Source organism: Haemaphysalis longicornis, unplaced genomic scaffold (assembly GCF_048455015.1).
Source record: "Haemaphysalis longicornis isolate Haplotype H1 unplaced genomic scaffold, Haemaphysalis longicornis Haplotype H1 scaffold_2, whole genome shotgun sequence".
Lineage (NCBI taxonomy): Eukaryota > Metazoa > Arthropoda > Arachnida > Ixodida > Ixodidae > Haemaphysalis > Haemaphysalis longicornis.
The window spans coordinates 201,564,692-201,579,015 of NW_027526295.1; the positions used below are offsets into that span (position 1 = coordinate 201,564,692).

The window sequence follows — 14,324 nt, forward strand, 5'->3', positions numbered from 1 at the left end:
ATCTTAGGTGGAGATATGAATGCCCACATAGATGATTTGGATGGATACACAGATCACAACGGTTCTCTAGTGATAGATCTATGTCAGGAAAACCGGCTTGTAACAGTAAACACAGAAAACAAGTGTGACGGACAAATAACGTGGGAAAGCGGAAACAAACAGTCCAGCATTGACTATAGCCTCCGAAAGAGTAAACGAAAGTTTGCGGGGAATGAGGATAGATGAAAAAACGGAACAGACAGCTTAGTTAGCGACCACAAGCGGCTTACCTTGCACGTTGGAGGCGCAACCCGGACAAATTTAGAAATCTGTACAACCGGAGGAACTAATTTGAACGATGAACAGTTAAAGACCATCGCTGATATGATGAAAGATGAAATCAATACGTACCCAGACAAAGATTGGCAGCACGACGAAACGATCGCGTTCATAAAGCAGAAGATGAATGAAGCAAAGGAACGAAACCGATGGAAAGGGAAGAGAAAGCCGAGAAGTTGGTGGAATTAGGAAATAAGAGGCTATTGACCAGCGAAAGAAGACGTCGAGAGAACGTAGAGAAGCAAAAAGAACTGGTATGGAACCGGAGGTAGTGAAGGAAAAATGGTATATATACCGTGAAAAGAAACTATAGAAGTGCAGAAAATGGTGCAAGCAAAGATCAAGCAGAAAAGCGAACAAATGATGGCAGAAATACGGAAGAAGGACAAAAGCGCATCCAAGAAATTTTGGAACCATGTGAAATTACTAAGCTCAAGAAACGATATCCACCAAAAATTCTTGATTGACGGGGAGGGGAAGCATTTAGAAGGAGAGCACGCGTTGGCGCATATTCATCGAGTGATTAGTGAGAAGTTTAGGGAAACTGAGGTTGGGAAGCCTGCACCGATAACATCAGCGCCAAAAGACTGCGGAAAGGGAAGTAAGTTTGAGCAACCTTGATTGGAAAAAAGCAGAGCAAAAGGTTTCCCCCCAAACAGCAGTGGGCCCGGACGGAATACCAATGCCGCTGATAAGCCTGCTTGGACCTAAAAGTAAGGCATCGCTTATGAGGGCAATTGATAATGTGACACAAACCAAACAAATGCCGAAGGATTAGCTAGAAAGTTGGATGAATTTAATATATAAAAGCAGAGGCAACAAACCTAGTACTGATTCATACAGACAACTCACAGTAACGACAGTAGTGTATAGGTTCGTAATGCAGGCGATCAAATCAGAAATTCAAGCATGGATGGAAGAAAATAAAATCCTTGGGGAACTGCAGAATGGATTTAGACAAGACAGGTGCTTCGATCATAATTTGTTCGTGATAACACAGCGCATTAAAATTTCAAAAGCGCAGAATTGACCATTATGGATTACGTTCTTGGACATTAAAGGGGCATACGACAACGTAAACAGAGAGCTGCTGTGGAGAATGCTGAAACTCCAGGGATTAGATGACGAGTAATACAGTTCCTTGTGGCGATCTATAAAGATTATTAATAGAGTGCAGCTCACGTTGGAAGGGCGAAAATGGACACAGCAGGTCAACTCCCATCGGGAACTGAAACAAGGACGCCCTTTGAGCCCAATACTGTTTATGCTTTACATCGCAGGGTTAGAAAAGAAACCAGAAAAAAAAGTCAATTAGGGTCAACCTGACGCATATGTTGCAAGGCGAAGTGGTACAACAGCGTATTCCGGGAATGTTATCCGCAGACGACATTGTTCGTTTACTGATAACCAGACCGATATGCAACGGCTCATAAAATTGAGCGGTCAGGAAGCCACCGACCGGGTTAAATTTTAGCACAGAAAAATTGGGAATGATGGTTTTCAATGACACTAGCACTGACGCAGTGTCAATCCAGCATGTATGTCGGATTACCCACAGTCAAGGAATATAAATATTTGGGAGTGCGGCTAAACGAAGGGGATAACTACTTAAGAACTCACGAGGAGCAACTCAAGAGTATAAGGAAAAGCAGGAAGCAGCTATACGCCTCGAGCGCGGCCTGTAGGGGCGCCACTGAAATCGCCCTAGCGGCCCGTTTCGAAAGCAGGCGCGGGAGTCCGCGTCCCGCTCTCCAGTGCCGCCGCTGCTTTTGAGGCACGTTCACGACTGAGTTTACCGTTCGCGGGCGTTTGAAATCCATGTTTATTAGTCACTCTGTTCGCAAATGGGGTGTGTTTACAAGAGTATAAATGTTTCTGACGCGATCTTAGTGTGGTATATTCGGTCTGTATAAGCGCCAGGTGTGTCACAGGCCAGCCTCGCTGAACCGGCATATGATGCAGCCGATTGTAGTTACACTGACCTGAATTTACTAGCAGTGTCTCCGTAACCACCGGGTCCTCACAGACGTTCATGCTACGGCTATACACTACGATTTAAATCGGTTTTGTGCGCAATCAGCGGAGCACTCATACCTGACAGCACGCCAGTTAACGTTTGCCAAATTATACCTCAGATATTGATCACCACCATTTACAAGCCAGTCTGCGTTAATTTCGGGAACATTCAACAAAAGTACGATGGACAATGCATAATTATACTCGGGGATCAGCACACGACAGAGTCGTCTTGTCGTGAGGTGAGCGCCCGCAAACATTCATCTGCTACATATATCTGCGAGCAGCGCGGAGACGGGCTTAGAATATAATATGCGTCCGCGACTAATCCTTCTTCGAAATATCGTAATATGGCAGAGGGAACCTGCAGAATAAAGCAGAAACTGAAATCAGAGGGCCTTATCACATACCACACTCTTCCAACGACACCTTTCATCGCTTGTTCAACAGCCTACCCTGCATACTTCCAAAAATGCGTCCGCCGTACGATCTGCGGAACGCCGTAACAGTAAACACAGAAAACAAGTGTGACGGACAAATAACGTGGGAAAGCGGAAACAAACAGTCCAGCATTGACTATAGCCTCCGAAAGAGTAAACGAAAGTTTGCGGGGAATGTTCGTTGAAGTAGAAAAACAAAAGGAAAGTGAACGCGAGATTTGTGTGTGTGATTACAAAAAAGTTCATCGCTTGATACCGCTGCGCATTTGTACCAGCGTCCCCCTCCTCCACCTCCACCTGTAACAGAAAAAAGGTATTTTGTGCCTGCCCAAAGAGCAGCGCTAGTATTAAACGAGTAGTATATAGATATATTAGTTTTTTTCGTAAGATGACACATTACCCCGCTACAGAGGGGATGCCACTAGCAATTATCATCATCATCAGCCGGCGCGTGGGCGCCTCGCTGTCGGTGACTCAACCTCGGCAGCCGCCAAACGCGAAGCCAACGGTTCTTCATGTACTTCCGGCTCCCACGAACTCGGAAGGAGCCCGTGTGTGTCTGTAGTATATTCGGGCTGTGTGCACAGAAGCACTGCGAAAGCCGCGCAGCCGTAACGGCTATTGTGCATAAAACCCGCTTTCTCGGCGGGTAGTTCGCATTCGTTTCGTTTTGCAACAGCAAATATGCTGTCCCTGTCTTCCAGCCTTGCTGTACACTTGCCCGACAAAGTATCGTTCCTGTATTATTTCGGCTCATCTCTCGCCATGCAGTAAACCAGTTAAGTTTGCTTTCGGCCGCTCACCACCACGCTACTTCACATAACGGAGGCGACAGAGCTCGGTTCGGGGACGGCGACGCTTTCCCTAAAGTAGCACATGCGAAACTGCACTATCCGAAAATATTTATTTTTGTTTGCTCAAATCCGCTAAATCCACTAAAACACTGAAATAAGCAACTGAGCGTTTAATAATCCTCTAGCCGCTAGGCTCGCGGTTTTCCCGCTAAGGTAAATTGAAATTCAGTACATTTAGCAGGAAACCCGCTAAATTGGCAACAGTTCACCTGCATATCGGGACCGGATGCCAGTTTAAGGCACCACCGTTGCTTCGACGAACAGCGCCGCCTGTGGCGAAACGCTCGTCAGTAGAATGCGCAGCGGCCGGCGGAGCCCTGCCTCTTGTTCTGCGGTGCGGCTGGCAAAGCCTAACTATTCGCAAAGGGTTTTTCAGATTACAAAATGTTGGCAAAAGGGTCAGACTTTACGAATCATATTTCGCGTACGATTTGCGCAAGTTCCAAAGGCAGCCTACGCGCATATTCAGTATGAGCAAACGACGACGCTCAATACGCCAAGCTACAATATGAAGCTCGAAGTGAAAATTCATTTCTTTTTGTAACCGTTGCAATTCACAAATCAAATTTTACATGCCGCATTATTGTCTGCATGCTGTTTGGCGCATCGATGAACATCAATAGGCTAAATGCACCTGCAAAGCCGGCATGGACAGCCGATTCAAGTAAGCTGCGGTGGTGGCTTTCGTCGTCGATAAAGAAGTAACGGTGTCGTGCAGACATGCACACTACTGTAACGATTAAATGGCTTAACAAAGGCCTGCTGTTACATTTTTCAACGCACACTGTCCTCCCACTGTCGATAAAATGCGGGAGACAGACGCGGGAGTGCGGCTTTGCAAACAGACCAATTTGACCATTTTTAGCCAAAATATGGAATAAGAGCCACCAGTTCCCAAATGTAGCTTCCGGGAGTTAAATGCCAAATGTCAACTTTCAAAGAATCCCCTCGAGTTGCCAAACCTTTTTCCAGACATTTGCGTTGCGCAGAAATAAAGAAATCAACCGCCATGTTCGCCGCGAAAATTTTATTATGCGGCTTCGCTAGTTTCGATACTTACGGTGTGCCTTTTTATTGGAGAATCCGGCTAGTTCGTGAGTCGAGCATAAATATCAATAGCTGCTGAAAGGGTTTCTGTCACGCAAGCAGCGTCCGGGAATTACTGTGACACAAGGCGGCAAAACGTAGCGGTCGCACGGCAAAGCTGCAAAAGACGAACGGTGCGGAACGCAGACGTCAAGAGCGCGGAGCGAGCGGAGGAAAAAGGGCCGAGAAAAAGAGGGGCGTACAGGAGCGGAGGTGAAGGCACGCAACGGAGACACGGCGGCCTCCCTCGTACGTTCTGTCATAGCGCCCGCGGCAAGAGAGCGCGGAGAGGAGGCTTAACCAGAACACAAAAGAGCGAGAACGATGAGAGAGGGAGAAAAAAATGACAAAAAGAACGAAACCGACAGGAGCGAGCGAAGAGGAGCGAAGCGGCAGGACGCAAACAAAAACAGCTACCTTTCCCCTTCGCGAGCAGGCGGTGCGCTCCTCCTCACCAATGCCGTCGCCCAGATCGACGCGGGCAGCGGCCGCGAAAGTGAATCTCCAACAGCTGAGCGCCGCCGCCGCCAGTGCAGACGAAACAGCAGAGAGAGCGAAACAAGAGCCACGAAAAAAAAAAAAAAAGAGAGGAGCGCCTGCGGATGGAGAGAGACGGAGAGATGAGAGCGCGAGACGCACGATTACAAGCTGGTAAATATATATAGTGCGGCGAAGCGGAGGCGAGCAGAGACAAGGCAACACATAAAAATCATCCAGCCAAACAGACAATAAACAAACAAAAGAAACCGCCCCGAGCCACCCTCTCCCCTCGAGAGGAGGCCGGCGCAACGCGTTCTCTCCCCCACATGGGCTTCCAAGTCTCGGCGACGACCGCGCGGGAGCGGGACTGCCGCGGTCGTTCCCTCACGGTGCACTTCCGCGGCGCCAAATTCGAACTGGGTGAAGGTCTGACGGCCGCACGTGTTCCCCAACGCGCGCACGCGCTTTCCCTCGCTCTCCCCCGGCGGCGTGGCGATGACGCACACCGCCGCCGTCCGCGTCCGCGTCGTCAGCCGCGGCGGCGGCGTGCTCCGCGCGCGTACTCCGCCGCCTCGATACTCTTCCCTCTTCAGTCACCACCCTCCTCCTTCAGGCTTTGACGCCCGCTCGCGTCGTGGACGGACTCCGGGGCAACACCGCTAGGGGCTCCGCCTCCTGGGGAACCACCACCGCGGCGCCCGCTCAACTCTTTCAGAGGGGCGCGCGCTTCCGGTAGGCGCCGACGTTCGACCTTCTCCTTTTTTTTTCTTTCCCGCTCCGCTCCTCCTCCTCCTCTGCTCCTCGCAGTTCCTCGCGGAGTCACGCAGCGTGCTGAGAGCGGCCGGATTTGCGCAATCCGAGCAAGCGGTCGTGCGCTTAACCGGCGGCTTATAATGTTACCAAAATATACTAGAGAGAGAACTGACGCTGCAATCGCATGCCACATGGTAATTATAATAATAGAAGTGTATTTACACACACCACGGGAAATTGCCGCACGATATAGAAATTAGGACAATAAATGATGCGTCTTTTTTTTATTTTCAGTAGTTGCATTACGTGAAGACTTTTGCTGAGAGCGCCCAAACGCTCTTCTAAGTGCTCCCAAAATTTGCAATTAGAAATATGAAAAAACAAGTCCCCATTACCAGTGCTGCTACTGTTTTCTAACCGCGCCATGGGTGAATAAAAAAGATTACAATATTTTGAGCCCAAGGCGGGGGTTAATTGGCTTTTTCCTTGTCTAGACCCGGAGTCCGGGAAAATTGACGATAGAGGTTACGTGAATAAGGTTGCACTAAATTACAGTTGCAAACCAACTTCAAAATCTACGGATAATGCCAGAAGCTGGGGAAAATTGGGAATTTAGAACATACTGATACGCCTGGCCACCTCGACTGAACACAAATATAGTAAAGTACTTCGTGGCGAATGAGTCAGTCAGTTTGTTTCGCACACGGTCTGCATACGCACACACGGTCTGCATACGCCTTTTCTCCGTCGATTTCCAAGTGCTGGCGGTTTTCCTTTGAGGGTTCCCACTCCTCGGCGAAACGCAACTAGTTCACTCAACCGCCCATTTCGCAATTCCCTTTCCGTTTACTACAAAGAAGCTCAATTCGTTGAATCAGGTAGTATGTTCAATTCTGCCCGTAATATTAAGAAATTCTTAAAATGGAGTTCGTAACATTTCAACTTCGGTTTTGTACGACATAAAGCCGATTTCTTTTTCCTGTAAACTTCTTAGCCCGTACCAAAATGATCTTAGTCAGAGAACCCGTTTGAGTCAACCATTACTCAGTTAGCACAAAAATTGCACCAACACCATACCATGCTGCATTGGTCGCAACGAAGTTTACAAAATCCGCACTTTCATAACGAGGCGGTAATACTCTTAAGCCTTTTTTTTTAAATACACGCACGTGGTTCCTTCATGGATGCGCAGATAAATGTTATTCAGACGACGGTGCCCACCAGCCGGATTCAAACTCAAAGGGCCTCCGCAAAACAAGCTCAGGTACATTGTTTTCCTAAGTGAGCGGCACCTGCGAGCGGGCAACCTTTCCTCCTCCTTTTACCCATTCCCGACCCTCTCTGAAGCCGCTTGACGAAGCCAGGTAACCCGGCACCATTTTGCGCGCACGTACCCCGTTGTCCTGTCCCATACGCACAAAATGGCTGAATTCTGGTAGGAGCCGAACAGGCGGCAACAGCGACGCGGCCTCGCAGCGTGAATACGGATAAACCGGCGCTGGAAAAAGCACACAACAACTGGACAAAGACCGCAGGCGTGACGCGAGACGGAATGGAAACGGCTCGCTTCGGGCTGGGGTTGTGAAACCTGTGCCCAGGCGGCGCCACTCCCCCGAGCAGGCGAAGCGGTCGGGAGGACAAGCGCAATTCGCATAGGAAAGGAAAGGCAAGAAGGCCAGAGGATGAACTTCGCAGGACTGGCAGCCAGGAAAGGCATCGATCAAGCTCGCGTGCGAGTTATTCTGCGGATAACATAGCCGTAGCTGACACGTATTTACGGAGTCGCTACAACGAGGCGAGTGGACGGTCCCGACAAATAACAACCTACCTGCGAGCTTGCTCGGGCATATGGGCGCCGAGAAATGGTCCGTCTCGATGCGTGGTAACATCTAATTCGCGAAGCTGTTGAGCGGCCACACTTGGCCGCGTACCTGCTGAAAACCAGTACGTAACACCTAATTTGTAGACTCCGAACTGACACAAAATGGTATGTAAACTAGCACCAAACGACGGTAGTCCGCAAAAGCGGCCATTCCGCACATCACACGTGCAGTTAGTTGGTCGCCTCACTTCTGCAGACATCAACTGAAACTTGCATGTAAAATCTGCTGTTGATACCGCGGTCAGTACAAAGCGATGGCTAGTGTGCGCGCCGAAATGTTTACGCCATCATGTTTGAATGAGTGAGTTAAGTGAGCTTTACTGGGCAGCGATTTGATCGGGGCTGCAGGTGGGCAGCTACTATGGTCCAAGTTTTTACTACACGAAAGGACGGGACAGAGACAGAAGGAACGCGATACCAGCGCTTGCGCTGTTTGCTTCCTCTCTACCGTCATTTCGCGCTGGAAAACCGCGCGATTAGAGTTTCCACTTTCAAAGCTAAGTGCGAACGAGGAGATAAAGGAAAAAAAAAAAGTGCCATAGGAACGCTCGTGCATTTAAGCCGAAATACGCATGCTTTTCTTTTGTTTGTTTGCATCGCGCGCGCGCGAGAGAGAGAGAGATTCTGTATTGGAAAAGAAAGGAGAAGTCGACTCAGCCGATAACTGCCTCTCGGGCTTGGGCACCTCAATCAAGACTGAGTTTAGGAGGATAGACAGAAAAAAGAGATTTAACATTTAACCTGTTAATATTCATATGGAACTTACTACTTCGTGACCCACGGGCTCAGAAACCATCCTGCACGATTAGGTCGACAAATGCATACAAACGTTCACAATGGTCTAGTTTGCTTACTTTAGAAATATGTGAGTTCTGTACTGAAATAAATACAGAAAACTCTCACTTGCTAGACAGCTCGCGCCATTTAGTGAAAACAAGGTTAAAAATGTTTCTCTTGTTTATTTTTTTATTCCAACAACGAAGCGATATATTTCTGAAAGAACCAAACTAGGCCATTAGGAACATGTCTATTTACTGGTAAACCTTCTCGCATCGGTACACGATGCTTTATAAACCCGCGGGTCATGAAGGGGAAAGTCCCGTAGGAGTGTGATCAGGTGAGTACCCCTGCAGATACGCTTTGTCTACGGCCACGGAAAACAACAACAAAAAAAGTCAATCGTGAACGATGCTGGAGTTGGCCAACAATTTGCAGCCGCTTCTCCACCGCAGCCAGCTGGCAGCCAAGTTTTGCACAGGGCGGCCTCCCCGACGCAGCCGGGCGGACCACGTGACGTGGGCGGGACCGGATAAATGAGCAAACAACACAATCGCGAAACGCCGTTCCAAATAAGGGTGGAAGCAGGCCCGCGGGGCGCGCAAAGCAGAGACGCACCCAAAAAACCGGGCGCCGGGGGGAGTCGGTCGAGGTGGCGGCGGCCCCGCGAAACCACCGGCCACGGGGGTGGGGGCCCAAAGTGGACCGAGCGACGACGGTGAGGTGAGGCCGCGGTCGGCTGTCGCACAATCCGGGGGACGAGATGGGGGAGGAGGAATTCTCTTTTCGGTCGCCATCAACGCATGGCCGCGCCGATAGCCACCCGGCATTGGCTGCGTTTACTTCGCTCGCTTGGTTTGAGAAGTGGGAGAAATACCGTACGCGGATTCATTGCGCAAGGCCGGCCGTCTTGCACAAAGTGGGAAGCCCGGATGAAAGTTAGCAGCCAATTAGCTCGGCGTAAGACGATACTTCACGTGCTGGCCGAAACACGTTTACCGTCTATGTCGTTCCCGCTTGGTACGTGCGCAGTAATCACGTGAAACGAAGAGGAAAAATGCCAGAAGAGCCAACACTTGAGGTACGAAAAATGGCAAGGAATGGATGAAGCATTAGAAATTGCCTAACAGCCAGAGGTTTCGATGCACGATATCGAACACATTTCTGTTCGTTTCTTGGAAAGCGGGCACGGCGTGCAATGCAGAGCCAATCGCAAGCGTCGAAAGTGGCCCTGGAGCTGAAGTGTACGTCTGTCTAGTGGGCTGTGCGCACGTGTAATATACACAAGGTCGCCGAACGGGAGTGCAGCGCGGGCACGCGCAAAGCTGTAATTTCTAATAGTGGGAAAGAATGATTTCCTCTCTTCCCTCCACGCTAAAAAAACAAAGCATGTCCAAAGATTCACCCAGGCAAATTAGGAACCCAACCTTCCCTCCCACTTTTCTGTATTTCCAACACCGAAAACGACTATTTCGTGATTTCACGCAACTCTGCAAACAACGCTTCCTCTATCATGCTTTTTCCCCTTTAGTAGGGAGGCGGTGCTCTCATCAAGACGTCGGAGTCCACTAAGTCAGGAAGGTGAACACCGTGGAGCAGGGATTTATACACCCCCCCCCCCCCCCCCCCCCGAAGGACTTGATACCCTCCCAAAAAGATTCCACAACCACAAGCACCCTGCCTAGGGATTTATACAACACCCCCCAAACATCCCTCCGACACCCCCCCAAAATCGAAATTCTGCATAAACCCCTGCCGTGGAGTCCCCTGAATCTGCTGTCGTGCAGGGAAAAAAAATTTTTTTTTCGATAAGTAGGGGAAACAAGAGATCACGCCCCCCCCCCCATTTGAGGTCTAGACTGAGTTTAGTCTGCGAGGGATACTTCAGAAATTTAGTTCTCTTCACAAATGTTTCAAAGCCATAAGAATCTCCGATTCCTTATAGTCCTTTTAATTTTTTCAGCAGCACTTACAACTTCCCTTTCTTCAGGCATCACAGTGGTGAAACGGTTACACGTATTGCATTGAGCAAACAAAATGGAAGATGCACTGGGCTAACAACCGGCTCCCCGTGCTTATTTGCCGCGCAATCCTCCTCTCTCGCCTCGTGTCGAAGAGGCCTCGACGACAGCGCAGACGGGCGCGCACAGCGCCGCACACTTCGCCATCTTGTTGTGGGACGCGTGGACGGAGGAGGAGGAGGAGTCAAGGTGGGGGGGAGAAGAGGCAGCGCACAAGGCGGCAGGGCGGGGTCACTCATTGGGTCGGGCCACACAGCAGGCCTTGCGCCCTGTCGAGCTTTTATCGATCAAGAAAGCGGCCCTTCTGCCGACCCACTACGCTGCGCTGCTCGCTGCAGTCACGCACGATCCCCCTCCAACCTCGAGTGGCTCCCAGCAATCGCATACCATTCCGCCCCCACTGCATGCTCTGCGGGCAATCCAAAAACTTTTCGTATGTTTACAAAGCGACAGGCACCCCACTACTCGAGAAGCCACCCTCTACCTACGCTTCCGAGCGCCCAGTAACCATGATCCGCTTGAAACTGAGGCCACAGTGTTGATGGTACCATACATCAGATCAAGCACATTTCCCGCATCTGGTTCCCATACGGGGAAGGTAACCCGAACATCGTGCATACGGGATCCTCCGGAGCCCCGTGCTTGTTCCGTTCCGCGTTTCTGTTCTTTCGCCCTGTAAGCACGTGCAGCCAAATATCCGGGCAGAAACGATCGATCCACGATCTCGGCTGGCAGCGCACGCACCCCCGGAGATCGGTTTCCTCCAAACCTTGAAATGCTCTTTCCCCCGTGCTCTACCAACCCTCTATATGGAGTGGCACTGCCCCAGGGGTTCGAAGCAGCTGTGCGGGGTAAGCTGGAGATAGGCCACCGCGTAGAGGTAGCCGTCAGCGTCTTTTTCCCACCCAGAAACGCATTCACTTGCAGGAGGATACCACAAGAAAACAACAGCGGCATAGGACAGAAAGCCCCCATCCCTCCGTACTCCTGCACTTCCTCACCCTCCCTCCACTTCTATCCTTTTTCCTGAATTTTCTCACTGCACAATCTAGAACAGATTGCCTCATAGGAGCCAATACATTTAAAGAACTGCATTAAAAAAGGAAAACAAAGCATCACCATCATACCATCATGAAAAAAAAAAAAAAAGCCCAGCAACTCAAAGCTGACAACAGTGCCAGTATTGTAAAATGGCTTTAACCTGGAAAGTCGCACGGAATATGTCATCATAATGTCAACCACACAGACTTCAGTGTGTTTTTGAGAGTACCCTCATGACAAAAATTTACAAAATGCTGGTTCGACTGAAGCTTGAGTACGCGGCATCAATCTGGGGCTCAAGCCAAAACACACACTCACTCAAATTAGTTCAGAATAACGTAGCCTGCTACAATTAATTATAACCCCACAAGTAGTGTGACACATCTTAAATTGAGCCATTAACCGAACGTCCCCGGCATCTTGTCATCAAGGTTGTTCATAAAATATTGCATCATCGTGAACTATGCAGCAAATTCCTTTGAGTGCCTTCTTACATTTCCTTACCACGCAAATAAAGTCACGGTACCCGACGCCCGAACCAACACCTTCTCTCAGCCACCGTTTCCACATCAGATTGAAACTACCTTGCTCACTCCACATCAGCTTGAAAATACCTCGCTGGTAGTGTACCGAAATGCCTTAGCTTACATTTTATACTAAGGACGGTTTGTAATTAACATGCCTCTAAATGCTGCTTACTCCAGTTATGTGTGTTTTTACCTCGCAGTTCACAGCTAGCATTGTATAATTAGCAAATGCTTTGTACTCCCCATTTCCTCTAGTTATTGCTCATTCTTGTCATTTGTGTCTTACCAACTCCCCTCTGTAAAGCCCTTTTCCCCTGAAGGTATAATAAAAAAAAATAGATATGGCTACATAAGCAATTATACAAGCCCTCACCCACCACTGGTTCACTACACAGCATGCAAGGGTTGTGCTGTGGTCACCAATACAGTAAGAACTCTGCACATGCACTGCTCCCCCGTGCCATGCAAAATTCCTCACTAAAAATGCTGCTTCCTGAATCTAGATGTGATTTTTACCATTTTCGTCACTACATACATGAATATAGCAGTGCCTGTGATACCATAAATATGGAAAAAAAAGGGGGAAAAAAAAGGTGCTGCAATGCCCTTCCGCTTCCTTCAAACATGTAATATCTGCTGGTATGCCCAAAGTAGCTGCTAGAGTCAGTGTGAGTACTGCAAACAAGCAACGAGAAGGACGCCGGGCACCATATCTGATTCCTCCTTGGTCGTAGTTAAGCGCGCCTCAGTGGAACTGCAACAGCATACCACACGAAGGAAAGCTGCCATACAGTACTGAACAAGCTTCTACGCCACGCCTGAAGAGCCAGTCCTTCAACCTGTTGCTTTCATCAAATGTCTCCTCCATCAACTAGCTTGTCCCGGTCCGATGCTGGCACCAGCTAGGGCTTGGCGCGAGACAGCCGGCCACGGAGTCCAGCCGAACGCCCATCAAGGAGATGCTTCTGTTCATTTGCCTGTTCTTTCTCCACGGTGGGGGTATTGGCTGTGGAAGAGGAAAAGCAACATGACGGTGTCTCCTACCTTTATGAAGAGACGGCTGTGCCCTGTCACGTCTGCCAGGATGGGGCTTTCCTCCAATGTGGAAGCATGGTTGCCGCACCCTACGGAGAAAGGAAAACATCAGTCCCAACTACGCTTGCCCCAAGCAAGTGACAACCACCGAACCTTCAGACTTTAACATGAACCAAACCTCCAGCATTTCCTTCTTCAGTCAATACTGGCAAAAGTCAAAGGTATCCCGTTGCACATGGCGGAAAATTGCTTTCGTCGCAAATGTCACTGTTACAAGTGAAACATTTTCCATCTGCATGAACACCTGCATCATTGTGCAAAGTGTAGGCCGGTGTAAGAACAACATCGGCAAACGTGACAAGATACAGCAGGACAATATATATATACGTATAACATAATAATAATACTAATAATAAATGCAATTATATAATAGACAAAATACAGGCAACAAAAATATGATTTTGCACTATGTTTCATTAGCTTATCCTCTGAGTCAAGAAGCTTTGTGATCTCTGAGAAGAATCTGAACGCAAGCCACACACATTTAAGCAACTTCTGTGCTTGTTAGGAAGTTAGGAAATTCGTGAACTGACCCCACCACAAGGAAGCCCCAAACACACTCTGCTGCCCACTTCGAGAGGCTAAAGCAGTTTTTCACAAACATGTTTTCAAACTCGGTCATCATTGCCTCAAAACTCAAAGCGTTTCATGCAATGTACCTCCACCTGGTTGTTTCATTTTCGTCTCCCTCAAAACATTATTCAGGTTTTGTCTACTAAAACAATACTTCGGCAATTGTATGAAGCACGCCATAGTGGAAGGCTAGAGACAATTTCGGCCATCTGGGAATCTTTTTTGCCCCCATTCAAAGAACAGCAGCAGCAGACAAGAACAAACCCCCCATCCTTTGGCTCAGTAACACAACACCTTAGCTAGTGGTGGGTAGGCTGCTTCAACAACAACAATGGCGGCAGGGTCTTCCGAATAACACATTGTTCCACACTTGTGATGATGAAGTATCTATTCTCATTTGCAATCCGCTTGGACAAAACTATATTCATGTTTTATATTCATGTTTTATGTTTCCATGCTAC

The 14,324-nt window shown here is 48.9% G+C and overlaps 1 protein-coding gene across 3 annotated transcripts in view; it reads right to left on the bottom strand.

Annotated features, from left to right (window-relative positions):
- Tlk (Tousled-like kinase) overlaps positions 1-14,324 on the bottom strand; it is a 124,284-nt gene that overhangs the window by 104,634 nt on the left and 5,326 nt on the right. For all 3 annotated transcript variants that reach the window (XM_077699120.1, XM_077699122.1, XM_077699121.1), the window contains exon 2: positions 13,240-13,319. The gene's annotated coding sequence lies outside the window, so the exon portion shown is untranslated. The remainder of the gene's footprint in view (positions 1-13,239; positions 13,320-14,324) is intronic.